The following is a 27,918-nucleotide window of genomic DNA, read 5'->3' as shown; positions in this document are numbered from 1 at the left end:
ATAGTTCTTTCCTTTTGCTTGTTTTTTCTTTCCACTCTTTTCTATGTGTATACCCCAGATAAATACTTTGTGGAGATTTTGTGATATATATGATTATATGATATATATGTACAATGTCTGAAATACATCTTATAGAAATGTTTGTTTGATGAACTTCAATAAAAAAATAAATTACAAAATAAAAACACCTCCTGTAAATGAACAGTAGTAACAAGCCCTGATCAATAAACACAATTAATTTTGTTGTTTAGAAGAAAGCAGTGAATGTATTATGTTGAAACAGGTTGGTCAGCACATCAGCATACCTGGGATATTTGGCTTTCAGCAGACCATGAGACCTGTAAGGCCAGTGGCTACAGGTGTCGCATCAACTCTCTTTGTACAGCACATGAAAACTGGGCAAATCCAGGGAGCTCCCAGAGATGCCCAGAGGATGAACAAAACCGGAAAGAAAATTGAAGAATCGATGAACACTGCTCTTAAGCACACCTAAAGCTATAATTTTACCAATGACCACAAAGGCTTTTGATGTCTCCACTCCTTCGTGAAAAATTCCCCTTTATGTTCCAAACTAAATTAAACATCCAAGAAATAAAATGGGGGACACACATGTTCCGAGCGCCAGAACATCAGCTGCTGGCTTATATATGCTTTCCATTATTCAGTCAAAGTGAGTGGTCAAATGTCAAATATCTTTCAAAAATTAAAGATTAAAATCTTATGTTACATAAAAAATTGTAGGCTTCTATTTATGTTGGAATGAAATGTGATAAAAATTGAAAATAAAATTATGCTAGCCCTACTCCCTCATCCTCACCACAAATTCTTTCCTTTCAGATATTAACCATAAACACAAGAGATTCTGCAGATGCAGGAAATCCAGAGTAACACACACAAAATGCTGGAGGAACTCAGCAGGTCAAGCAGCATCTATGGAAAGGAATAAAGAGTCGAAGTTTCATGCCGTGACCCTTCATCAGATGTTATCAGGCTTTCTTATGAAAACTACATTTGAATTTGCCTCCCCTACCGCCTGAGGCAGATCATTCCACACCTTACCATTCACAGCATAAAAACATTTTTTCTCATATCAGTTTTGGTCCCTTGCAAATCATTTTAGAATGCTCTACCAGCAATCAATTTATCTGTTATACCTTAATGATAAATTACTTAAGGAAGACCTGCTCTCTTTACCTTCATGTCATCACCCAAACCATGCAGCAGGTGCAAAGACAAAAGTTTTCTTTTTGAAAATAGAGATTTTCAAGTTTCTGTTAATTTACAACCCACTAAACCATCATGGTTGCAAGACAGGGTTCATAAGAATTCAATCTCTTACAGAGTAATAAATGCTAACATCTGCAATAATGATTCTTTAATGTTCAACAAGCATCCAATGAGCCTCTGATCTGCTATGAATATGGAAAACTTTGTTAGTACAGCTGTTCGGTGTATTAATATGACTCACCAGCCCCTTCAATTGCTGATCGCTTCTATCATTAAGAAATATCAGAATTTTTTTAGGCTGGAGGACGGTCCCAAAGATCCTGAAATGCCAAGTGAATCAATCATGATTAATTCCTACTGTGATCTTTCCCGACTGTTCTTTAATATTGTGTGGATCTTGGAGTGAGTCTGAGTGACATCCATGGAATTCTGATGAACCCAATGAAGACAATGCTATTTATGGCAAATGTTCTGAGCACATACAGAGATGGGTCTGGTCTACTAAAGGTAAAATGCACTTTCATGAATATTTGATCTATTTAACCTTGGTTTATGTCTCTGGTTTTATTGTTTTGCTTATCTTTTTCCCCCACTTGCTGCAGACTTTCTTCTGCCTGTCACAACTGCATGCAAAGTTATTCAGCAAGCTATAATACCCTTGGCGAATTCTGCAAGCAAGACTAAACTGCAGCACACCTCTGCTCTTTCCAGGCATCTGAAATGTTCTTTGGGAGCATCAATCAATTCCTTTTCTTCTGCCACATTTTACCTCACTGTTTACCGTCCCTGGATTTGCATGTAGTTTTGTGAGCTCTGGCTGAGGTATATTTCTGCTCTCCCAGCAGCCACTGCAGATTTCATAGCCCTTCAAAAAGTGCTGGCAGAGTTGACCGCTGTTGGATGAAGAAATGACTGAAGATGCCAATGTAATGACATTCATATGCGCAATGTGGCTGGAGAACAGTTATGTATTCTTGGAGCAGCACCTCTTTCTGTTCCTGAAAGAACAGTCTTGGGTTGAAATACTTGTGACCATATTAGGAGCATCAATTATACCATGCATTCTGGGTACACTTGTCATATGGCAAAAATGAAGGGTTATTTCCTGTTGCCTTTGAAAGGCTTAATTCACTAGCTTTGGCAAAGAACAAGTGGCTGGGGTTCGAGCTGGATGATTGAAAACCAACTGGCCCAGTAACAATTTAGAGTTAAACACCAATTTTCTGTTCCCACCCTCCTCATGCAGCTCCCAATCCCCACTTTGATTTAACTTTCTGTTGAATAAGAAAAGTGATTAAGATAGAGTATCAAATTAGTAAGAAACCCAGGATACAATGGATTCTGGTCAAGGGTCTATCGCTTAATTGGGACAGCCGCTTATTTTGGGCAACTCTTAAAGAACAAAAACTGATTGAGACAATAGCCAGGATTCCCTTTGTTATTTGAGACACTTTGCTGTTTTAGTTGACAAAAGGCCATTGCCAAACAATTTCTAACCAGCATCAGTCATGTGTGCTTGTGCGGCCGTTAAACACTACACCGTGCTTACAGCAAACAGTTTTTAAGTGCGTCTGTCCTAGGTATTTGTGTTCAAAAACCAGTGATTTTTGTCACTGCTAATTGGCAAGAAATAAGCAGTAAGACAATTTAGAACTGTTTTGCTCATGGTGGTTTCAAGCATTCGGGCTTGGAAATGCCAGAAACAGCTGGGAGTGAAAATGAAACGATTTCATTGCTTCAACAGGTCATGAACTACAAAGAATTTGAAGTTATCGGCAATCATCTTGAATCATCTTTGATCCCCACAGGACACTCAGCTCTCACCTGTGACTCCAAGTAGCTGTTTGTATGCGACAGCAGCCACACCCCAGTACATTGGCTCAATAGTCGGGCTAAACCAGCTGAAGGACGCCAGTGGATCTCACACCCCAGAGACATAGGCACATGGCTGTCCTAGCATGTGGTCAGCTCTGGCGGACTGGGCGGATGAGATGTACAATGAGATCCAATGGCCAGGAAGGTGGTTCTGCAAAGCTCCATAGAGAGCACAGGGCAAAATGCTGCACAGAAGAACAAGTCATGGTCAACCACTGCAATCAAAGAAGACTCCCGTTATGATGCCCGCTCATCCCACTGGACCCAGACCTCCGATGCTGAGACAGTGTGACTGCCCCAGTGCAATGGCTTTTCCACTGCAAAAACTCACCTGCATGAGTTTCCTGTCATTGTCGGATATGATAGCCCTGTAAAAGATCTTGGTCTGAAACATCGACTGTTTACTCTTTTCCATTGATGCTACCTGCCCTGCAGAGTTCCTCCACATTCTTCTGTGTTGCTTTGGAATTCCAGCATCTGCAAACTCTCTCATGTTTGTGATTGACTATCAGGTAGTGTTCTAATTTGTTCTGTATTTCATTTAAAAACATAATTTGTTACTCAGTTAAATGGCAGTTTATCTTTTTTATACCTTTTAAACTATTTCCCTGAAACTTAAGCTAATTGGGGCAGCCGCTTAGTTGGGCCAAAATGTACTGGTCCCAATATGCCCCAATTAACCACTGTGTTTCCATTGGGAATGCCCATTCTAAGAGTTGAAAAGCAAATTGTGAACTATTGGCAGAGGTGACAAAAGACAATTATGATTGTTTGATAGAAATCTACCCCATAAATGTTCATTATAACTGTAACTGCTACTAATGATTGACAGCCAACCCTGTTTCGGAAGCAGCTTCCAAGACTATTTCAGGAATGTGTATGATAGTTCTGGTCTCTTGGCAATCTTAGAGCATGCATTAGCAGACATCTGTAGACTACTCCAAAGAAGGAAGTCTGGAGCAGTGGTAGCATGAGGATAAATTATAATATACTGTAAACATATGCCTGAAGTAGATGGCAGTGTTTGTCATCGAAACGTCGGTAATAATCCATACCAGTACCCAGCTGGAAGCCCTAGAAAAGATTATGCATTATATGTCTAACCTGCCTCATCTGAATTTTCCTGCCCTTTCCAGGATATGCAAAGGCAGAGATACACCAATCAGGATATTGAAAGTCTGTTAAAAATAATGCCATTCTTTGGGCAAAATATCATGAGTGGCAATACTCTAGTTGCATCACAGCTTCATATAGAAGCACCAATGCCCTTGAACAGAAAATCCTACAAAAAGCAATAAATGCAGCCCAGTCCATCATGGGTAAAGCCCTGCCCACCGTTGAACACAACTACACAGAGCACTGTTGCAGAAAACCAGGATTCATCACTAAGGACCCCCATCACCCAGCTCATGCTCTCTTCTCACCGTTGCCATCAGGGAGAAGGAAAAGGAGCCTCAGGTCTCACACCATCAGTTCAGGAACAGTTATTACCCCTCAACCATCAAGGATTGAACCAGTGGGGAGAACTTCACTCAATTTCACTTGCCCCCATCACTTAAATACTTCCACAACATATGGACTCACTTTTAAAGACTCTTTATCTTACGTTCTCGATATTTATTGTTTATTTATTTATTATCATTATCTCTTCCTTTTTATATTTGCAGTTTGTGTCTTTTACACACTGGTTGAATGCCCAGGTTGGTGTGGCCTTCCATTGATTCTGTTATGGCTATTATTCTATTATGGATTTATTGGGTATGCCCGCAGGAAAATGAATCTCAGGGTTGTATATGGTGACATATATGTACTTTGACAATAATTTTACTTTGAACTTTGAACTCTACTATTTGACAAAACTTTCAGAAAGGGTCTCAGAATATTCATCTCCTTCCCTTATCTGGGAGTAGCATTAAAGCAGAAACATGAAGATATAATAAATGACAGCAGAACACCAATGTATTTCAAAGACTAAAAACTTAACTGAAGAGAAAATAGCAATTTCTCTCACAGCAATTTTCCTACATGCTTGGAAAGCATGAACTATGGGTGAATTGGATCTTAAGGCCACTCTTCTTTACTTGAAAATGAACTGAGAGACAGGTGAGTCCTCCAGAAACCGAGGCTCCAGGTTCTAGATATTTAATGACCGAGCCAATTCTCCTTAGTATCAACATGTACAAGGATGAGGAATTGCCATGGTAGCGCTATAAGTGACAAATATTACATTTCAATGGACAGTATTTGGGTAATTTGGAACAGGAAATCATGCTGCATATTTTGATTATTTTAAGCTTATACCTAATTTATTATCATAGAGGAGATATTGACCTATCGCACGATACCCATATTATTTGTTTCCCCTGTTACTTTGCTGATTATATAAATATGGTGGAGCCAAATGAAATCTAACTGGAAAAAATTTCCAATCACAAAAACAAAAATGGGTTTACCAACCAATACTGCTTTTAGCTTGAATTGAAGCCTTAGATTTGAACTAAACTTATTTTGTTATGGCTGATGAAAAGTTTGGAAACAGCTTCAAAGAGAAAAGCATTAGTAACTTTGAGAATGCCTTACTCCTACTGGAAGCTTTCAGAGAAGGCAGGCTGGTAGACACACTTGCCTGATAAAAGTCAGCCAGCACACACATGGCCTGCGATGCCAGATTGCCTGTGCTGAGGAGTCTTGCTCCCAAAGGAACACAGAAAATAGCACATTTCCGCTAAGTACTCAGCACAGTGGCCATGATTCTTGACATGTAGACTACTGACATCAAGCAGATTATGACAAAGTTACTGCGGGAAGTTTACAGCAGGAAGTCTGACCCAAGGCTAACATTTTCTGCTGAGGAAGGGAAACTGACTCACAGACCAGACCATAAGCACTGTCTGTGGGGTCCAGAAGTGGGAAAAGCAGCCAACTGCCTGCAGATGCTGTTGGAAAATCTGACAGCATTCTTCAATATACACAACTTAGAGGAAAGCCACCAATTCATTCTGACTTCAGATGTGCCGTTGAACGTTATTTTCCCACACTTATTAACCAACAAATCAAACATTCACCCTCTTCTCAGGCATTCCTTGAGGTCAGAGAGGAGGTGCATAATGAGGTGTTCATGGAATGTAACTTTTCTGCTGTTTACTCTGGGCTTCCATGCGCTCCCAGTGAAGGAACTCAGTCCGATCCCAGACGCTCCTTCGTTGAGTGGATTCCCATCAGTCAGTCTGAATGTCATACTTTGTAGGAAACATTGAGACATCCTTGCTTCATTTCCCTGTATAAGGAGTAATCTCTTGCTCAGCTAGACTTGAGTAGATTGTCTGCTTTCTGAGTCTGATGTTGGACGTCCAACTGAGACACCCTATCCAGCTGAATCAAACTAATGTAATTAAAGCTAAGGTGCTGGGAATTTTGTCTCGGAAGAGAATGCTGATGTTCAGTAACACACACGAAATGCTGAAGGAACTCAGCAAATCAGGCAGCACCCACGGAGGGAAATGGTCAACATTTTGGGCTGAGACTTCACCAAGATGGGAAAGGAAGGGGACAGCATGGTAGCATGGTGGTAAGCACAATGCCTTACAGTACCAGCGTCCCGAGATCAACGCCTGAAGCTGCATTCTCCTTGTGACTGTGTGGGCTTTCTCTGGGCACTCTGGTTTCCTCCCAAGAACCAAAAATGTACTGTTTGGTAGATTAATTGGTCATTGTAAATCGTCCTGTGATTAGGCTAGGGTTAAATCGGGGGTTGCTGGACGACACTGCTTGTAGGGCCGGAAGGATGTACTCCATGTTGTATCTCAATAAACAGAACAGAAACAGAATAAGCTTGGGGGTGGGGGGGAAGGAGTACAAACTGGCAGGTGATAGGTGAGATATATGAGGGGAAAGGTCGGTGGGTGGGTTGGGGAAGGACATGAAGTGAGAAGAGATTCTCATCCCTTCTCTTCTCCTCACCTGCCATCACCTCCGTCTGTGCCTCCCCTCCTTCCCTTTCTTCTATGGTCCACTGTCCTCTCCTATCAGATTCCCTCTTCTTCATCTCTTTATCTTTTCCACCTATAACCTCCCAGCTTCTTACTTCATTGCCCCTCCTCCTCATCTGGACTCATCTAGCATCTGCCAGTTGGTACTCATTCCCCCACCCCCACCAACTGTTGACTGTTTATCTCCCCCCCGCCCCCATCGATGCTGCCTGACTTGCAGAGTTACTCCAACATTTTGTGTGTTGCTTAAGATTTCCAGCAGCTGCAGAATCTCTGGTGCTTATGATTTGCTGATGTATGTTCCCTTATTCTGCCAGTAGATTTTGAGGATATTTCAGTGTTAACACAGATGGTATATCTCCAGCATTTGGAGGTATCTGCTACAAGCAGTCATGTCTTAACAGAATATGGGAATTGCTGCTACCTGGCAGACCCTGAACTTTATGTCTTGATCTTCATAAGACTCGTTAGCAACGTCCATCTTTGATGAGAGGTGGCTCCTCGGATCTGCAAATTAATCCATGATTGCCAAGGACTCATTGGACACTTTTATTGGATGAGAATCTTTGTTTCCTGGCATCCAATGCAATGTCCATTCTACTATAAGCTCTAGGGAAAAAATCAATAATAACTTGGAGGCTACTTTCTAGATATATGTATTCCCATGTAACCATGCTCCATAGCTGAGATTACAGTAACTCTGAATCTGGGACATACTGTAGGCTTAATAATTTACCAGGAGACACAAAAGAAGATATTGGAATCTGGAGAAACATACGAAGTACTGGAAGAACTCAACAAATCAGACAGTATTTACGGAAGGAAGTGGGCAGTTAATATTTTGGGTAGAGACACTTCATCAGAACTGAAGGAAAGAGGGGAGATAGCCAGTTTAAAAAAGTGAAGGGAAGGGCTTCTTCTGGGGTAACAGTGAACAACACAACAAACAGTGACATCCTGAAGACAGTTCACAAAACTTATTTTAAAGTTCAACAGTTCAAAATGCATTTATTATCAAGGTATTGATTCCATATACAACTCTGTAATTCAACTTTCCACCAGCAGTCACAAAACAACCATGGAACCAACCAGTTCATAGAAAACATCAAACCTCCCTCCCCTTTCCAATATGATTCTTTGACTAAAGTGTGTGCAATTGGAACCTGTGATTTACATTTTGATGGTGTGTTTTTGGATCAATTGAGTGATCTCTGTGCCATTTGCGCAATTTGTTCTTTTTTTGCACATTGGGTTTTTAATGTTTTCTTGAATGGGTTCCATGGTGTTTCTTTGTGTTGTGGCTGCCTGCAGGAGGTCAGATCTCAGAGCTGTATTCTGTATACATACTTTGAAAATAAATGTACTTTGAACGTAGAACTTTGAAGAGCTGGCAGCTGATAGGTGGACCCAGGTGAGGGAATGCTAGGCAGATGAGGGAAGGGGAGAGTGGGAATGATGTGAGAAGCTGGAGGTGATAATTGAAAGTGACAAAGGGCTGAATAAGATAGAATCTGATGGGAAAAGAAGGTGGAGCATAGAATAATGAGAGGGAGGTGTGGAGGGAAACCAGGGGGAAGTTTGTGGGTGATGGGCAGATGGAGAGCATGAGGAATGGGAAAGAGATAGCGTGATGGGGCCAGTTTATAGTAGATTAGCATTTGCCTTATAGGTGACTCCATTCCAGTGAGAAGGTTGTTAGAGCAAGAAAGATGGACAAAAAAAGTGTTGCTTGTCTGCAGTGGACTTGTGCCTGTTGTGGTTAAAAAGATATCCATGCCTCTGCCATAACTGCAACAGGCTCTAAAATATTCTAACCAACCACTGGTGAAAAGAAGAATTATTTCTAAGTATTCCATCAACAAGTAGACGGGCTGTGGACGGGTCATATTCTGTATGGAGGCCGGTGACCAATGGTGTGCCTCAGGGATCTGTTCTGGGACCCCTACTCTTTGTGATTTTTATGAATGACCTGGATGAGGAAGTGGAGGGATGGGTTAGTAAATTTGCTGATGATACAAAGGTTGAGGTGTTGTGGATTGTGTGGAGGGCTGTCAGAGGTTATAGCGGGACATTGATAGGATGGAAAACTGGGCTGAGAAGTGGCAGATGGAGTTCAACCCAGATAACTGTGAGGTGGTTCATTTTGGTAGGTCAATTACGATGGCAGAATATAGCATTAATGGCAAGACTCTATGTAGCGTGGAGGATCAGAGGGATCTTGGGGTCCAAGTCCATAGGACACTCAAAGCTGCTACGTAGGTTATCTCTGTGGTTAAGAAGGCATACGGTGCACTGGCCTTCATCAATCATGAGATTGAGTTTAAGAGCCAAGAGGAAACGTTGCAGGTATTTAGGACCCTGGTTAGACCCCACTTGGAGTACTGTGCTCAGTTCTGGTCGCCTTACTAGAGGAAGGATGTGGAAACCATAGAAAGGGTGCAGAGGAGATTTACAAGGATGTTGCCTGGATTGGGAAGCATGCCTTATGAGATTAGGTTGAGTGAACTCAGCCTTTTCTCCTTGGAGCGACAGAAGATGGGAGGTGACCTGATAGAAGTGTACAAGATAATGAGAGGCACTGATCATGTGAATAGTCAGAGGCTTTTTCCCAGGGCTGAAATGGCCAGCAAGAGACAACATACCGTAGTTTTAAGGTGCTTGGAAGTAGGTACAGAGGAGATGTCAGGGGTAAGTTTTTTACTCAGAGTGGTGAGTGCATGGAATGGGCTGCCGGTGGATGTGGTGGAGGTAGAAACGATAGGGTCTTTTAAGAGACTCCTGGGCAGCTACATGGAGCTTGGAAAGATAGAGGGCTATGGGTAAGCCTAGGTAGTTCTAAGGTGAGGACATGTTCGGCACAGCTTTGTGGACTGAAGGGCCTGTATTGAGCTGGAGGTTTTCTATGTTTCTTTACAATTTAAATAAGGTACTAAATATTCTCAAAGGAAATCATCTTTTTTTTTGGAAGAAGAAAGAACAAGGTGTCTCTGTTGCTTCAGTTGCTTTTACCTCGTACTTGACCACACAGCAGAAGCTGCATAACCTGCCATCTCCACTGGTGTCCCATCTGAACCATTCAACCTTCCTCCCACTATTTTATATCTCCAAGAATGCTGTCAGTGATCACCATTTTCTAATTGATCCAAATGTTCACTATAAATGTCAAAAAGTGTTATTGTTAAACTGAAATTGAACTGAGCTGTCAGTATCAGTGGTATTTTCTGCAGAACTCTCTGGTAGAAACAGCAAAGCGAAAGAAACCACCAGCTGATTCTATACCATAACTCGGGACTGGGGATACCCAGGACTTATTTGATTGGGAGTGGCTATTCTATAGCAATTATTCTTAGAACCGTCAGCTGAATATCCCTTGGATCAGGTCTCTAGTCCCAGCTTGGTTCAGGTGTAGCCAATCCCAGTTGCTTCCCGTTCCAAGACAATATGCATCCACTTTACAAGAATAATATTCCTTGCATTGGGACAAGTACAGAACCCAGCAAATGATGTAAATGAAAATAATTTATTTAACCTCTATTTTGACCGAAGAGAAACAAAGAATGTTAAAAATGAAACAAAATCTGTTGTTCTTTAAGTGAAGACTTTGAAAAATGAATGATTTAGTGGTGGGTGGGAGTGAAAATAACTGTAACAATGGTTTATTACTGTCATATTTTATTTATTTATTGAGATACAATGCAGAACAGGCCCATCTGGCCCTTGAAGCGACTTCACCTACCAACCCCCAATTTAACTCTAGCCTAATCATGGGACAATTTACAATGACCAATTAACCTATTAACTGGTACATCTTTGGACTATCAGAGGAATCCCACGTGGTCATGGGGAAAATGTACAAACTCCTTATAGACAGCAGTGGGAATTGAACCCTACCACTGCTATTGTAATGCATTGTGCCAAAAACTACACTACCAAGCTACAGCAAAAACAGTTATGCCATCCACATAGTTACTTTGTTACATCAATATTTCGAGGCAGCACAAGACAAAAGGAATAAGAGAATGCAGAATATAGTGTTATGGTTACAGAGAAAGTTTAGTGGAGGCAGACAATATGGTGCAAGGTCACATTGAGGTAGAACGTGAGGCAGAGTGCACCTTGTCATATAAGAGACCTGTTCAGTATTCCTACTATAGCAGTATAGTTTTTATATCTTCTGTCTGATGGGAGGGGAGAGAAGACAGTATGTCCAGGGTGAAAGTGTCTTTGATTACGTTGGCGGTTTTACCAAGGCAGTGAGAATTATAGACAGAGTCCATGGAGAGGACCTATTTTAAGATGACAACTGTAAAAAGCTACTCAGTAGATACAGCCATTATTATTCATCTTTTAGTTCTGGGAAGCCTCAGCATGCTGAACACTAAGAACAGCTATTGGGACTAAATACTGGATGCTCTCAGAAACTGTAAAATAGCATCCCAAGCTGTACCAGAAGTAAGGCTTCCGCTATACGTTGTCAGGGTTGTCATACCATGCCACCGCCGAAGCCTCCAAATGGGTTGAGAGGGATAATAAATCAGCCATGTTGGAATGACAGAGCAGACTCGATGGGCTGAATGGCTCCAATAGCTTATGGTCTTATACCTTGCTGGTTTCCCCCTTAATGCAGAGACCAGTCCTCTCCACTAGCCTAGGTAACTGCCAGCAGGCAAGCAAGGACTATAGATTATGAGTCAGATCCAGCGTGGTTTAGCCCATTACCAATATCAATTCCAAAATAAAAGAAGGAAGATAAAGTATTCATCAAAATTTGAGCATATGATGTGAGGGGAAAATCATAGGTTAAAAGCAGTAAAATGTGAAAAATAAATAGGAAATATGGGGACTTGTGGTGAACTCCCTATACCTGTCTGGACACGCCCCCCTGCTGACTGCTCCTGTGGCTCCTCCCACAGACCCCGGTATAAAGGCGATTGAGGCCTGAGCCCTGCCCTCAGTCTCCAGGATGTAGTATGGTGGTCAACTACTGCTTGTTCTTTCTTCCAGTCAATAAAAGCCGATCTCTCGCCTCCCGTCTCAGAGAGTTATTGATGGTGCATCAGGACTTCAAAAATTAAAACTGGGATTTGGTGTGTAGCTGAAGTGGTCTTTATGTGGAGGTCCAGAAGAATATGAAAGAGTGGTCGCTCCTGAGATATGGCTTCAAGATAGTTGGGACTGGGAGTTGAATGTAGAAAGTTAAAAATGGATGTGGGGAAACTTACAGAACCTCAATGGTTGAGTGAAATTGTTCATTGCTGAGAAAGAACGTAACAAGCAGTAAACAGGTTCTGGAGACTTTATGACCAGAAGATTCAATTTAGCTTAAATGAAATGCAATATAAACTATCTTTTGGTCAATTTGTATCACTTTTGAAATTCAACTGGCCACTTGTGTATAAGATGATTTTATTCCTCCCTGTCTGCTGTCAGTGTTGTCCACTTTCATTCATGAGAATAAATTCTGCGAATCATTCCCTGACATACTGGAGCTAAAATTAAGGTTTAGAATTCTTCAGCTGATCAGAGTCAGTTCGGAAAGTTTTGGAAAGAATAAGTTATGTTGACAAGACTTAAGGAGGTTCAGATGATGCAGCGACTGTGGACGGGAACGACTAAGGACAACTTTTAAATGGACATCTGATTAAGGTCCTCACAGGAGATTGTTTGCTGAATTTGAATGATGTCCAGAAGTTGAGGGCTGGGGGCTCAATTATTTTCAGCATTTCTTAACTATTTAGATGGTGAGATTAGAAATCCATATTACCAAGCTTTTCAATACAAACCTAGTAGTGTAATGGAACCATTAAATTGTAAAAACATAATTAGAGATTAAAATTAAAATTATGGCAAATATAATTCAATGGGGACAAATGTGGAATTTTCACTTCAGACATGGAAATAACACTTCTTAAATAAGAAAATTAACAGCATTTAAAGTCAAAGGAGACTTGGAGATCCATGTAAATATCAAATGGAAATTATTCAGAATTTTTTATGAAATGTTGAGTTTGTGTTGGGAGGATATGAATATAAAGGTGTTGGAATTAAGCTACAACTATTTGAAAACCTGCGAAGGTCACACCTGGAGTGTCACACTTTCGGAGCAATTTATTGACACTGAGGAGAGGGCAGGGTAGATCTATCTGCAGGATACCTGTGGATTAAATTACGAGGAGATTTAACACAAATAAGGGCTGTTTGCCTGCAGTTTGGAAGGATAGAGGGTGATTTGATTGAAGTTTTCAAAATATTAAGATATTATTAATATTATCTCTACTATTTTGAGAGTTCTAAACAAAGTATTGAAGAGTATTAAAATTTAGAAACAAGTCATGCAAGGTAAAACTGTAGAGATTTGGAATGGGTTTCCCCAAATATCACACGATGCTATGTCAACTTATAATCTTAACCTGAGGTTAATTATTTTTTTTATAAATCAAAGCATTTTAAGAAATATGAGGGAAAATGGACATAAGTATTTAGTCCATCAGTCAACTGTGACTTCATTAAATATCAAGCAGGTTATGGGATTAATATCCTACTCCTGTTCTTGTCTTTGCTTCTCTGTTCCCTTGAGAAAGATTGACAATTTAATTGCACGACTGGAGGAGTGGAGACAGGAAGTTGAAGACAAACAAACAACATAAATACAAAGCAATTTAAGGCCGGAGAGGAAGGAAAGCAAAGGGTCTCAATGAGTACATGGTGAGAATAGGGAGGATTTCTGCCCAGGAAGTTTAGAAGAATAGGACTGCTGGGAGTTCTGCAGGATTTTTCTTGAGATTTTATTTTATTTTTTTTTCACCTGCGAACCAGCCAAATTGACAGGTTGGCTGCCTGTTGGGTGGGAAAGCAGCCAAGGAGCACAGTGAGCATATGTCAGTGATATTAAACCTGATTCTGATTCTGAGACCAGGAACAGAGGAGGAGGGTGGGGTGCTGGACAAATTACATGGGGAGAGAGACTACAAAGTTAAAAATCAGCAGGTTAACGCACATAGATTCAACTGGGCCACTTCTTTTTAACTTCTTCCCAACTACACTTTATCCTTGGTGGTCAAAATCAACACCACTGCCTATGATTACAGGAACTGAAAACAGGACCATTTTTCTCTTGGCTCTGAACAAATTATTTCAAAATCAATCCTAAACACAATAGGAAAATGTACTTTAGACCCAAAGAAATAAAACATGCGGGGATGTAGTCTTGGCTGTAGATTCTTCACTGGAATTGAAATGATGCTTTCAGATTGCTTGGAACATTAAAGTGCCCTTAAACATTAGCTATTCCAGGAAGGGTCAATCCAGATATCAAACCGTGCTGGTTGGTATAATAAGGGATGAACCACCCTGAACCCACCCTACTGCCCAGACTCTCCGGCTGCAGCCCTCACCTACTTCTTAGAGGCGTAGGAGTGGACGAGATTGAGTGGGATCCAGGAATCACTGCATTGAGAGCCTGTTCCCAAGGTGCCAATAGATCCACTGACCTCCTGTCATTGTCAAAGTATTTCAATTTCTACTTTATGCCAAATAAACACGTATTTTGTTTACGGGACTGTTCACTGTGTTCAAGTGAATGGGGTCAATGTCAGTACAATGGCTGGGAGCTGGAGTTGAGGGTAAACTTATGGGTGGAAGAATTGAAGGGCAGTAGGTCACTGCCCCCTGTCCACACCTAATCCCCATACTTTCTCTGCATGCAGAGATTTGAATGCACTATAACTAAGACCAAGTAGAGTACTTGTCACAAGAAGCAGCTATTTCATATTTTAAATATTGGTACCTCCTCTGGATCCTTGCAAATAGACAGTGGGGTTGATGGAGCTGTCTACTGAGAGGAAGCTTGGATGCAATGAGGTGAACGGCTTCATTACATACTGTAAAAAGTGAGTAGATCCGTACCTGTCCTCGGGTAGAGGGCCAGATGCGATATGTGGCTGATTCCTCTGCTGAACATGTCGGTGCTCCAGTGCTCAACTCATTCATGACTCTGGGAGTGGAGCAAATGGTCAGGAAAATTTAATTTACTGGATTCTTCTTACAGACATAGAGTCATAGAACACTACTGCACAGAAACAGGCCTTTCGGCCTAGTTGTCCATGCCGAGTTATTGATCTACTGAGCCCCATTGATCTGTACCAGTAACAATGCCCTCCATGCTCCTCCTACCCAAAATTTCTCAGAAATGCTGAAATCAAACCCATTCCACCACTTCAGCTGGCAGCTCGTTCCACACTCTGACCACCATCTGAGTGCAGAATGTTTCCCCTCATGCTCCCCTAAAATATTTCACCTTTCACCCTTAAACCACGACTTCTAGTTCTAGTCTCACCCAGTCTCAGTGGAAAAAGCCTGCTTGCATTTACCCTATGTATACCCCTCATAATTTTGTATGCTCTCTCAAATCTCCTCTCAATCTTCTATGTTCTAGGGAATAAATTCTTAACCAATCAACTTATCCCTATAACTCAAGTGCTGGCAACATCCTTGCAGATTTTCTCTGCTCTCTTTCAATCTTATTGATATCTTTCCTATAGGTAGGTGACCAAAGCTGCATACAATAAGCCTCACCAATATCACACTGTATACAACTTCAACATTACATCCCAACTCATGTTCTCAATACTTTGAATTATGAAGGCCAATGTGGCAAAAGCCCTCTTTATGACTCTACCTGTGACACCATTTTCAATAAGTTATAGACCTGTATTCCCAGATCCCTCTGTTCTACCACACTCCTCAGAGCCCTACCATTCACTGCTTAAGTCCTATGCTGGTTTGTCCTCCCAAAGTGCAATACTTCACACTTGTCTGCATAAAATTCCATCTGGTGTTTTTCAGCCAATTTTTCCAGCTGATCCAGATCTTTTGCAAGCTTTCCTCACTGTCCACTATGCCCCCCTCCAACCTTATTGTCACCCACAAAATAGTTCTTTCAGTTTACCACATTATAATCCAGATTGCTGGTATAGATGACAAACAACAACAGACCCAACAACTATCCCTGTGGCACTCCACTAGTTACAGGCCTCTTGTCAGGGAGGAAACCATCTACTACCACTCTTTGGTTTCTCCCATGGAAACCAATGTCTAACCCTCATCTAGAATGCCAAGCAACTGAACAGTCTTGACCAATCTCCCATGTGGGACCTTCTGCATTTAGCCATCAACACATGGAAATCCAACAGATGCTGTTGCTAGGTTTGGCCCACTGTTTGTTGGTATTTCATAAAACTTGCCCTAGTAAGAGTCTAATACTAAATTGAAAAACATAAATTCACATCAGCAAAACATTCCAAGGATAAATTTTGTGTAAAACTGCAAAAATATTCTTCTGGAGAAGAAAAACAAAGCCTGATTTGACATTTCTGCCAAATGGATTAAATTAAGCACTTCCTGCACACAACAGTTAGTTTTAATTTAATTGTTGATAAGCTGCTTTATCTCCCTTTAAGGGATCATAAATAAACAAAGCAAGAGGCACTGATTCCTTTATGATGTGCTGTTAGGTATGTGCAGTTTAATTTAAATACAACTGCTTTGGCAGGGCATTTATAAACAGACTTATCATATGTAATAATTATTAGAAAGGAAAGGGGCCCATGCCCCCTACATGCAATGCAACTTCTGTTGAAACATTTTTTTTATCTTTACTGCAGCAATGAGAATCCAGACAACATTAATTCTACAGAAGCAAAGGATTATACTGGAAATACATTAGCCTTTAAGCTCATATTTCCTTGCTTGTGGCAGCCCTGCACTATTGAAATATTAAGTTACAGTTTATATTACTGGACACCTGATATTGACACCTAATGTTTTATTTTCCCCTATGCACTTTGGACATATGTGTTATTTTCATTTGGTGTATAAATCTGCAGTTGGAGGCAAACACACAAAATGGCACAGGGCTTTTTCATAACCTCAGTAACCTTAGCTTTCTCCCATAACCTCACAAGTCCAGTCACAATAAAGCCTCTGTCTAGACTTCATAAAGGAGACATGGGACAGATGATTCTTTGCATTGATTTACTCTTTGATGGAAAGGTGAGGTTGTGCAAAAATATATTAATGGAAACAGATATTGTGTGTGGGCTGAAACAGTGTTTGCTCCAATAAACCTTTTAGAAGTTACTTATTGCAAAAAAAAACTTTATTCTTATACAGGAGAGTTTACTTAACTTCCGACTATGCTTTGGTCTTCAAGAGCACATCCAAAAAAAATCTGGAGGAACATCTATTCCACTTCCTGCATTTATTTCAGCTACAGAAACATAAAATCACCACAAATGAGGCAAAACTACACCCTCACTGCATTAGCAGCAATGCTGCATTTTTGCACATTTTTGTATTTTACATTTTGTACTTTTAAAACCAAGACTCTTGCTGTTGTTGTAGCATATTTATTAAGTTCACCTACACACAGAGCCCTCTTTACACCTATATACACGCTAGTTAATGCAAGTAATTAATCAGCTAATCAAGCAGTATAAAAGCATGCAGACATGGTTACGAGGTTCAGTTGTTTCTCAGGACAAACATCATATGATCAAAGTGACTTTGACCATAGAATGATTGTTGGTGCCAGACGGGGTGGTTTGAGTATCTCAGAAAATGCTAATCTCCTGGGATTTTCACACACAACTGTCTCTAGAAACTAGAAATATCATGGATTGGCAACTGAAAAAAAAAACTAAAGAAGGCAGCATACTACAATGGTAGAACATTGGCAAATGCTCAGAGCAGAGCTATTTAAAAACTGATTTTCCCAATATCTGAAAACATTAAAAGCTTATAAGAAGGTCTTGGAGATTGTGTGTGGGGGGAACATGTGCATTGAATACAGTGAAGATTTAGTGTGGAATGATTGTTAGGAACACCAACCAAGAAGTGAAGGAGTTTTAACTGGAATCAAAAAGTGCTGGAAATACTCAGCAGCCAGGGATTCTTATGTGGAAGAACAGAGTCAACCTGCTACACTGAAGCCTCAGCAACATGAAACCTTTAGCTGTTAACTATAGACTTGGTATTCCCAGCATGTTCTACCTTCTTTTCAGATTTCCAACAACAACATTTTTGTTTTAGTTATAGAATTTGATGTGGAGACTGGAAATATGGACAGAGTACAAAGTTTTAGTGGGCTTTTCATGGTCGAGTAAAGGTAGGAAAACAAAGTGCTTTTGGAAGACGGTACGATAACGGCTGAAAGGAACAATGGGAAGAGTAATTAGCTTCTCTGCCAGACTTTCCCTTCTGTTTTTCATCAGTCCCAGACCTTTGAATGCAGATACAATAATTCTTCTCAGCCAGTGCTTAAAGTTGAACAACTGAGTAGTTACCGGCCGTTTTAACTTTTTCTCTCATTTTAGATTGTGGATTAATAATGAAGGTTGAATTTCAAAAGAAAAATTAGCTCACTGAATATTCAGGGGTCATTTTACCAGCTGTTCATCAAGCTTGCTGTGGATAAAATAAGGCAACGGCCAGGGAGAGGTATTAAAGTGCAAATCTGAAGTTAAGAACTCAGAGAGGATATGCTATCCTACATATAACACTGAAGTATAGCAACATAATCGCTGGAAAGTTGTCCTCAGCTCCTAAAGTAAACATTCTTCAATTTCCAAAACATTGTATTAACATCTGCTGTTGAAACCTTTATACATGCCCTCATCGATTGAAATATGATTACTCAATTTCTTTCTTGGCTCAATCTTGCCCTCCACCCTTCAAAAGATCCACATCTCCCAAAACTCCGCTGCTGATACTCTATCTCACACCCTCATCCTCACTGACACACATTGGTTCCCAATCACACATTGATTCGTTGTCTTTAAATCATGCCATGGCTTCTCTCCATGAAGCTTGTGGGTGACTTTGGCATTTCAAATATTTGCTAGATCTCTTCAGAGGAGTACAGCTTATGAAGGCACATTCAGGAGTAGGGTATATTGCAAATATTACTTCAGCAATCAATCTTCAGACCTGAACTTGGATTGTAGATTGAACTTAAAATGCAGGCCTGGACAATAGTTTCCTGGAGCTAAGTGAAAACCAGACAATGCTGATTAACATTCATTTTGGGTGCCTGGTGTATGGGTGCGAAGAAGGAGGCATGAAAGTTATATGTAATTCAAAGGAAGCATTGCAGATACATTATAAACATAGAATTGTCCTTCCGCTATCTTTGATCCTTAGCCAAAATCATGTAAAAATAGGTCAAGTAAGCCTCTTCTTCCGAGAGTGTCACATTTTGTTGAATAAAACACTTCTGTATCCATTAGCTTCAGTGCCTTTCTGGTGACTTGGTTCACATTACAACAGAGTTCATAACAATCATTTTCCCATTCTTTCCCCCTTTCTTTACATTCTTTTCTACAAATATTGAATGTTGCTGTTGAATATATAACCTAATCTTTCCTTATCTTCTTCCAGTCCTACAAACTTCTCCTTATGAATCAAGCTAAAATCTCCCCTTATTTTGGATTTTTTTTACATCACTTTCCCTTAACCAGCCATCTTTTGCTCTGCAGGTCCCCCTCTAACTCCTTCACATCTCATCCTTCCTATTTTCCCGTAATGCTCTGAAGTCCTCAGTTCTGCCATGCTTTTGTTCACTCCTTTAATTCCCCTGCTGTATTGATGTCACAGCCATTTGATGTATCTGTAATGTACCTATGCACAATTTGCTAAGTCAAAGATAATATTCAAACTCCTTTTATTATATAGTAGTTGTGCAGCACTATGTTGTCTGGATGAATGAGGTGGTACGTCAACTGCCCAAAGCTAGATCTGTGGCACTCAAGTCTAGTGACCCAGGCCTGTACCAGAAAACCAGGTATGATTTGCGGAGGGCTATTTCAAGAGTGAAGAGACAATTTCGAATGAGGTTGGAGGCGACATCGGATGTATGACAACTCTGGCAGGGTTTGCAAGACATTACAAAGCAAAACCCAATAGCATGAATGGCAGCGATGCTTCACTACCAGATGAACTTAACACCTTCTATGCCCACTTTGAATGGGAGAATATAACTACAGCTGCGAAGATCCCTGCTGCACCTGATGACCCTGCGATCTCTGTCTCAGAGGCCGAAGTCTTTAAAGCGAGTGAACCCTCGCAAGGAGGAAGGTCCCAATGGAGTACCTGGTAAGGCTCTGAAAACCTGCGCCAATCAACTGGCGAGAGTATTCAAGGACATTTTCAACCTCTCACTGCTATGGGCGGAAATTCCCACTTGCTTCAAAAAGGCAACAATTAAGAAGAATAATGTGAGCTACCTTAATGACTATCGCCCGGTAGCACTCACATCTACAGTGATGAAATGCTTTGAGAGGTTGGTCATGACTAGACTGAACTCCTGCCTCAGCAAGGACCTGGACCCATTGCAATTTGCCTATCGCCACAATAGGTCAACGGCAGACACAATCTCAATGGCTCTCCACACAGCTTTAGACCACCTGGACAACACAAATGCCTATATCAGGATGCTGTTCATCGACTATAGCTCAGCATTTAACACCATCATTCCCACAATCCTGATTGAGAAGTTGCAGAACCTGGGCCTCTGTACCTCCCTCTGCAATTGGGTCCTCAACTTCCTAACAGGAAGACCACAGTCTGTGTGGATTGGTGACAACATCTCCTCCTCACTGACGATCAACACTGGCGCACCTCAGGAATGTGTGCTTAGCCCACTGCTCTACTCTCTATATACCCACGACTGTGTGGCTCGGCATAGCTCAAATACCATCTATAAGTTTGCTGATGATACAGCCATTGTTGGTAGAATCTCAGATATTGACGAGAGGGCGTACAGGAGTGAGATATGCCAACTAGTGGAGTAGTATTGCAGCAACAACCTGGCGCTCAACGTAAGTAAGATGAAAGAGCTGATTGTGGATATCAGGAAGGGTAAGATGAAGGAACACATACCAATCCTCATAGAGGGATCAGAAGTGGAGAGAGTGAGTAGTTTCAAGTTCCTAGGTGTCAAGATCTCTGAGGATCTAACCTGGTCCCAACATATTGATGCAGTTATAAAGAAGGCAAAACAGTGTCTATACTTCATTAGGGGTCTGAAGAGATTTGGTATGTCAACAAATAGATCAAAAGCTTCTATAGATGTACCATGGAGAACATTCTGACAGGCTACATCACTGTATGGTATGGAGGGGGTCTTCTGCACAGGACCGAAAGAAGCTGCAAAGGGTTGTAGATTTAGTCGGCTCCATCTTGGGTACTACCCTACAAAGTACCCAGGACATCTTCAAGGAGTGGTGTCTCAGAAAGGCAGCATCCATTATTAAGGACCTCCAGCACCCAGGGCATGCCTTTTCTTATTGTTACTATCAGTTAGGAGGTGCAGAAGCCTGAAGGCACACACTCAGCGATTCAGGAACAGCTTCTTCCCCTCTGCCATCCGATTCCTAAATGGACATTGAACCCTTGGACACTAGTTCATTTGTTAAATATATACTATTTCTGTTTTTTGCAAGATTTTTAACCTATTCAATATACATATACTATAAGTTATTTACTTATTTATTTATTTATTTATTTATTAATATTATTATTTTGTTTTTCTCTTCTATATTATGTATTGCATTGAACTGCTGCTGCTAAGTTAACAAATTTCACAACACATTCCGGTGATAATAAACCTGATTGTGATTCTGATTCTGACAACTGGGACATTAATCTGTTTAAAATGCATACTTTCATCTCTATACTTCCTGGTATCATATTCAATCAGTGACATTGACCTGCAAAAACAAAATGAATTAGTGCTGAGTGCATAGGTTGGAGAGCCTTCTTTATTCACTTACATAAACAACAGTGTGCAGTGTTCTTTAAAGTTTTCAGCCAGGCCCTGTTCTTCAAAAAGTTCTGAAAAGGCTGTTTAAAAGGTGTCACAACAGGTCAAGGAGGATCAGCTATCACACTTCTTAATCCGTTTCTGCGCTTTGATCTTGATATTCCACAGTTGACAATAAATAATTAGCCATGATTGGGTAAGTGATAAAACCCTTGGGCATCTGCAGAACTTTGGCCGTAAGAGCATTAGTAGCTTTAGTAAGAACTAACCGATATAAAGGACACCTCATATTCCTGAATGGTACTCCTAACGGGTCAGATTTATTCTGACTGGTAGGCCCCAATAGTTACAGAAAGGAAGGAAGTGGCGGGAGGGAGAAGGAGGTGCGTGCGTGTGATTCTGGCCGGGACATCTGGAAAAGCCAAGATCTCAGCAGTCCTGGTGAATTTAATGAGAAAACTTTTTAAAAGCCCATTTTCTGCCCAGACAGGAAGCCCAATAGTAGAGTTACAGCCAGGGTCAGCTGAGATATCCCATCAATTAGAAGAGATCAAGGCACAGGCCATGAACAGTGACAGTGGAGTACAGAAGGAGAAATAGTGGGGAGAGTGGGTTAGGAGTCTGCAGCTCATGTGGAGCTGGGCTAAAGATAGCCAACTGGTCACAGCAAAGCAGGCATAATGTGACAGAGAATTCACTGCCAGGACAAAGGGGAGCTCTTGCTAGATCTGGCAGCAACTGTTTGCAGCCTGTAAATTCAAATGGCTCTTACATTGCAAAGGAAGCAGTCTTATTCAATCTCTGGAATCACAGACCCTCCCTTACGGAGTAGCTTACTCAGTTGTCCCTAAATCGAGTGCTGTTGACTTGGAAGTAGGAGTACTCATGCCAGGTTTTATCCTTTTCTCAACTTAATCGCTTTGTAACTCACAACTGCTCACTAAAATGGAAAAGGGTAAGGGTTGCTTGATTACAATGGGATTGATTGTCCCATCACACACTTATCACATTGTAGAATCAGTCAATAATATAGTATCCAAAGCAGTGTTTATTGCACATTGGAGGTGCCCCAGTGCTGGTGGAAGGAGCTGAAACAAACTGGGGCAGAGATATAAAAGCCACAGTTCACTGCTGCCAGCCAGATGGTTGTGATTGGAAAAATAACATTGGAGAAATGTCTCATCTAATGTTGCTGGCCTGCTCCCAGGACTCTGATAGTCCAAGGGCGGACCACAGCATCAAGTTATCAAACAATTGCCAAGTAATGTCCAGTAAGCAGCCAGAAAGGAAGAGAAGATCCCATCCTGCTTCATCGTAGTTCCTCCAGTTAATGTGAATCTAATTGAAACCCAAGCCATGATCTGTTCTTCTGAAAGTCCCAATGAAGCATAATGAAAGTAATCCTGATGTTCTTCATTATAATCCCCTTCAAGAAAAAGTGCAGAAAATTACCTCCTTTTGGTGCTTATTTCTTAAATAATTTTTAAAGATGAATTGCAATGAATACTGCCTGACAAAAAAATGATTCATGATCTAAATCTGTTGCCAAGGAAGCTGTTTGTCAACAGGTAGCAGGAAGAGCTCTCCCTATACTCATCATCAAGTATTGCATCGTCAGGCTGGGCATTTTATAATTGGACTAACTAAGCAATTTGCCCGAAGAATACCAAACAGCATAATATGGAAAAGGTTGCAAGGCAATCTCATAAAACATTTCTGCCCTATGCCTTCCAAGGAGAAATTTGTACTCAGATTCCATCATAAATGCTTTTTTTCATATAAAAATAAAATGAACACTGAATTATAAATCAAAGCTGACAAGCAATAACTAATTCAGTTCTCAATGATGCATAAAAATATGAAATAATATTTGTGGGAAAATCTGCAAAAGAATGAAAAAATTATAATTCCATTAATTGCCCCTTCCAGATGTTATTACACATTGAAATCCTTATATTCCCTCTAGACCATCTTAGTACAAAAAGGAATGTCAGACCACAGTCTATGAAAGACGCAGGGCTGGTGTACACGTAGTTGTTCCTAAATTGATGCCAGAAACCTTCATTCCTTGGATTCAAGTTAGAAACTGGATAACACCAGTGTAATGGAGCTCTCCTCAAGACAAAATTCAGATTGTCATTTCAGCTCTTTACAGGGCCCAGAGTTTTGCTTAGAAAGCTTGCGTTGCACATAAAGGTGTGAAAAATAGGAGGTAATAGTGGGTTTTGTTGGTCTATATAAGCTAATTTCCAAACTAAAAAAAAAATGCAATTCATGGAATCTCTCCTGAATACAACCTAGCCTTCCAACACTGCTCCCAGCTGTGACATTTTGGCACAAACGTACACATCCTGGTACTGAAAAGGATTATGAGTGGATACAGCTAATGTGGCCATCTGTGTGTTAATTTCTTCAAATGTCCTGCTTGGCAATATTCTGATCCAGTTTTGGAAATATTAGCTGAGACGTTTATTTTTTTCACTGCTACAAAATCCAGAGTAGATGTTATACCCAGTGTAAATCACGTTAGAATCATTTCCTGGTGAAATTCTGTTAATAGTGAAATTACACCTAGCCTTTCTATTCACATTACAAACCTAAGATTATCCCTACAGCAGGCCTATAAGATACCTTATAAAATCATGGTGTCACATAGTCAAACAACATGAAACAGAGTCCTTGGCCCATCCTGGCCATTGTATTTATCTATCCATCCTAGTACTTAACTTTCTACGCCATGGCATTGCAAGTGATCATTTACGTACATCATAAATGTTGTGAATCCCTGCCTGTGTCACCCTCTCAGACAGCGCATTTCAACCATCCTTTAGTGAATAAAAATCTTCTTTCAAATCCCCTTCAAAGCTCCTATGCCTACGCTTATAAAAATGTCTTCTGGTTATAGGCATATCTGTTAAAGGGAAATGGTTCTCATTACCCACTCTATCTATACTATTCCTAATATCATGTAACTCATTTCACCCACCAAACCTGGTCTCTGATCTCAAGCCTCTGCTGCCTGTGGGTCTACCTACACCTGCGGGACCACAGCGGGTCAAGAAGGCAGCTGATCACCACCTTCTCAGGGGCAGCTAGGGATGGGCAACAAGTGCTGGCATAGGTGGCGACGCCCCCATCCCGTAAATGAATGAATGAATGAATAAATAAATAAATACCCACTCATGGGGAAGGCTTCGGGAGTAAAGCCCCCACTCTTCAAAGAAAATAAACTCAGGTAACATTGTGGTGAATCACTTCCGCACTCTCTCCAATTGCAGTCCCTTCCTACTGTCTGGTGAGAACGGTTCTCAGTACTCGATAGATGTGACATAACTAATGCTGAATATAAGCTCTCGGTTCTAATGTTCTATGACCTGAGTAATGAAAACAAATATCCCAAATGCTTTCCTAGCCATCTTTTCTTTCTTTCTGTACTGCTCGTGTGAGGGATCAGCTACACGTAGGTCTCTTCCTATTATCCTGCTGTTCATTATACATGTCTTAGCCTTCTTGTCCTCTGAAAATGTATGGCCACATATTTTTCAAGACTAAATTACACCTGCCATTGTTCTGGCCCATCTTACCTACTCAGCAAAATTGCTCCATAGCCAGTGGTGGTCCAGCTCACTATCAACAAATCCATCAATCCTCACCCATTACCTTCAACTGTCAACCCTTGTACATGCAGGTTTTTGCCCACATCAACATAAAGCAGAGGAGGAAACCTACGTAATGACTCTGTGGAACTGTCAGGAGAATCTGGAAGGTGTTGCATTGCAGTCTTGCTTTGCTCGAGATTTAAAGGGGAAGTCTGCAATCATGGGAACTTTAGAAGGTAACTCAAGAACTCAAAGGAGTCTGTACATATTCCAAAGTGCCATTTATACTCAAATTTAATGCCAGTTGGTTTTTTTTTTAAACATGTAACTTTTCAGAAAGTAATATTATTTTCAAATTTACTATTATCCTGCAGATAGTGTCTGGCTCTGTGTGCTAAATGGTACTAGGTAGTTTTTGAGAAAGAAGGCAGAAAAATCCAAATCTCCAAAAGCAGCTTCTCTTGCCCTTTACACAGCCTGTATTCTTCAGATCTTCCTTAGGGCAGATGGGGCTAGATCAGCCAATAGCTCATCGAGGAGGAGGTAAACCCTGATCTCAAACCACTGCTGCCTTGTGTCTATATCCACTCACGGGGAAGGCTTCAGGACTAGATCTCGAGGACAAATCCGGAACTGGAGTCCCTACGTTGAGTTCAACGCTGACTGGCAACTCCTGGTGCCAAGCTGTATTGGTCTCTGCTGTTCCTTTGCATTCATCAGCTGTATGGGGGGGGGGGGGAGCTTGCTACATGGGCAACAGCTTGCTCTCCATATCGTACTGCTCTGGCTAGTGTACTGTCTTGTACATCACATAGACAGCTAGGACTCAATATCCATGGCATCTCGTTCCTCTGGTATTTGGTTACCGTGGGGACTATGACTTTAAGAATCCATGATCTTCCCGGAGAGCTGCTCAGCAAAATGGCAAAAGCTGTGTCACAGTAACGCAGTAACCACTGGGACCTGTACAGGTTGTGCTTCATGCATTGCTTCAGGTTGAAACTACGCTAACACAGTTGCACGCTTGTTTCTAACCAATTTTGTGATCATCTGGGCTGGGGGTGCCCATTTGGCATTGCACACAATGATACTTCATCATACCAAAAAAAAGGTCAATCCCAAACATGAGAACATCTGCAGATGCTGTTAATCCAAGCAGCACACACAAAATGCTGGAGGAACTCAGCAGGCCGGGCAGCATCTATGGGAAAGAGCTTAGTCGACTTTCTGGGCCGAGACCCTTCAACAGGACTGGAAAAAAAACAATGAGGAGTCAGAGTTAGAAGGTTGGGGGAGGGGAGAGAGTACACAAGATGAAACTGGGAGGGGGAGGAATGAAGTAACGAGCTGGGAAGTTGGTCGGTGAAAGAGATAAAGGGCTGGAGAAGGGGGAATCTAACAGGAGAGTACAGAAGGCCAAGGAAGAAAGAAAAGGGGGAGGAGCGCCAGAGAGAGGCGATGGGTAGGTAAGGTGATAATGTGAGAGAGAGAGAAAATAGGACGGGGAATGGTGAATGGGGGGTGGGAAGTTGGCCATTACTGGAAGTTCGAGAAATCGATTTATTTGCACTACACTACCGATGTGTAGTTCTGCAGGAATAAAATGATTAGGTCGTTGGGTAATGGTGTTGAATTACATTTCTATCACTTACTAAGAAACAATGGAATTCTTTATGAATTTGTAATTCTAAATTTCATTTTGTCTGAATTGAACAATATTCAATGTATCTACGGTCCACAGTGGAACTTATATCTGGATTTAATCATTCTTTATTTTCCTTACTTCAGTTGAACATTTTTTTTTAAAAATAGCAACATGAAAACATTCCACTTACTCAAGGAAATATAAGACAACATTTAACCTCCAGAATCTCAAAAGGGTTTAATAACATCTGCATCCACATTACATCAATCCTTATTCTTCATCCATCCATACCCCTCAAAAGAAACCTAGTTTCAGATGAACTATTTGCTGACCTTTTACTAATGGCAGTACAAACCACTGATTACAAACTTCATCAAGCCAGCTAATCCATAAGCTTCAGAAAATCAAAAAATATTGTAATAGCGTACATTTCATACAAGATGATTTAAGTATTTGCTTCCAAGACAACAGTGTGAGTTTGGAAGCTGTAACAGCAAAGTAAGGCAAGCCAAAAAAATGCAATGAAATATTCATGTTAAGTAATATAATATACATGGGTGGGTGAACTTCTACAACATACAACAGGATTACTGATATACGAGTTTGAATGTACGGCAATGCTGTGTAATGTCTTACTGAACATATGTTGTTAATTCAGTGTTCAGCAAAATACACTCCCCCATAAAATGCAGTTCAACAGTGGTTTGCCATTTAAGCATATATAGACCCTTCCCCCAGTAAAAAATAAAGAGTTTATGGTAATAT

General features: G+C 40.9%; 1 protein-coding gene across 4 annotated transcripts in view; it reads right to left on the bottom strand.

The window, feature by feature from the left end:
- Positions 1–27,918, bottom strand: part of LOC140715423 (disintegrin and metalloproteinase domain-containing protein 12-like) — a 373,939-nt gene that overhangs the window by 234,691 nt on the left and 111,330 nt on the right. Inside the window, exon 1 of one of the 4 annotated variants that reach the window (XM_073027593.1) lies at positions 14,997–16,296. The exons of the other annotated variants lie outside the window; for them this stretch is intronic. The gene's annotated coding sequence lies outside the window, so the exon portion shown is untranslated. Of the gene's footprint in view, positions 1–14,996; positions 16,297–27,918 lie in introns of those variants that run through there. 4 annotated transcript variants of the gene reach the window in all.

The sequence above is a fragment of the Hemitrygon akajei genome, chromosome 23 (assembly GCF_048418815.1).
Source record: "Hemitrygon akajei chromosome 23, sHemAka1.3, whole genome shotgun sequence".
NCBI classification, from domain to species: domain Eukaryota; kingdom Metazoa; phylum Chordata; class Chondrichthyes; order Myliobatiformes; family Dasyatidae; genus Hemitrygon; species Hemitrygon akajei.
This window is presented reverse-complemented; position numbering and strand designations above follow the sequence as displayed.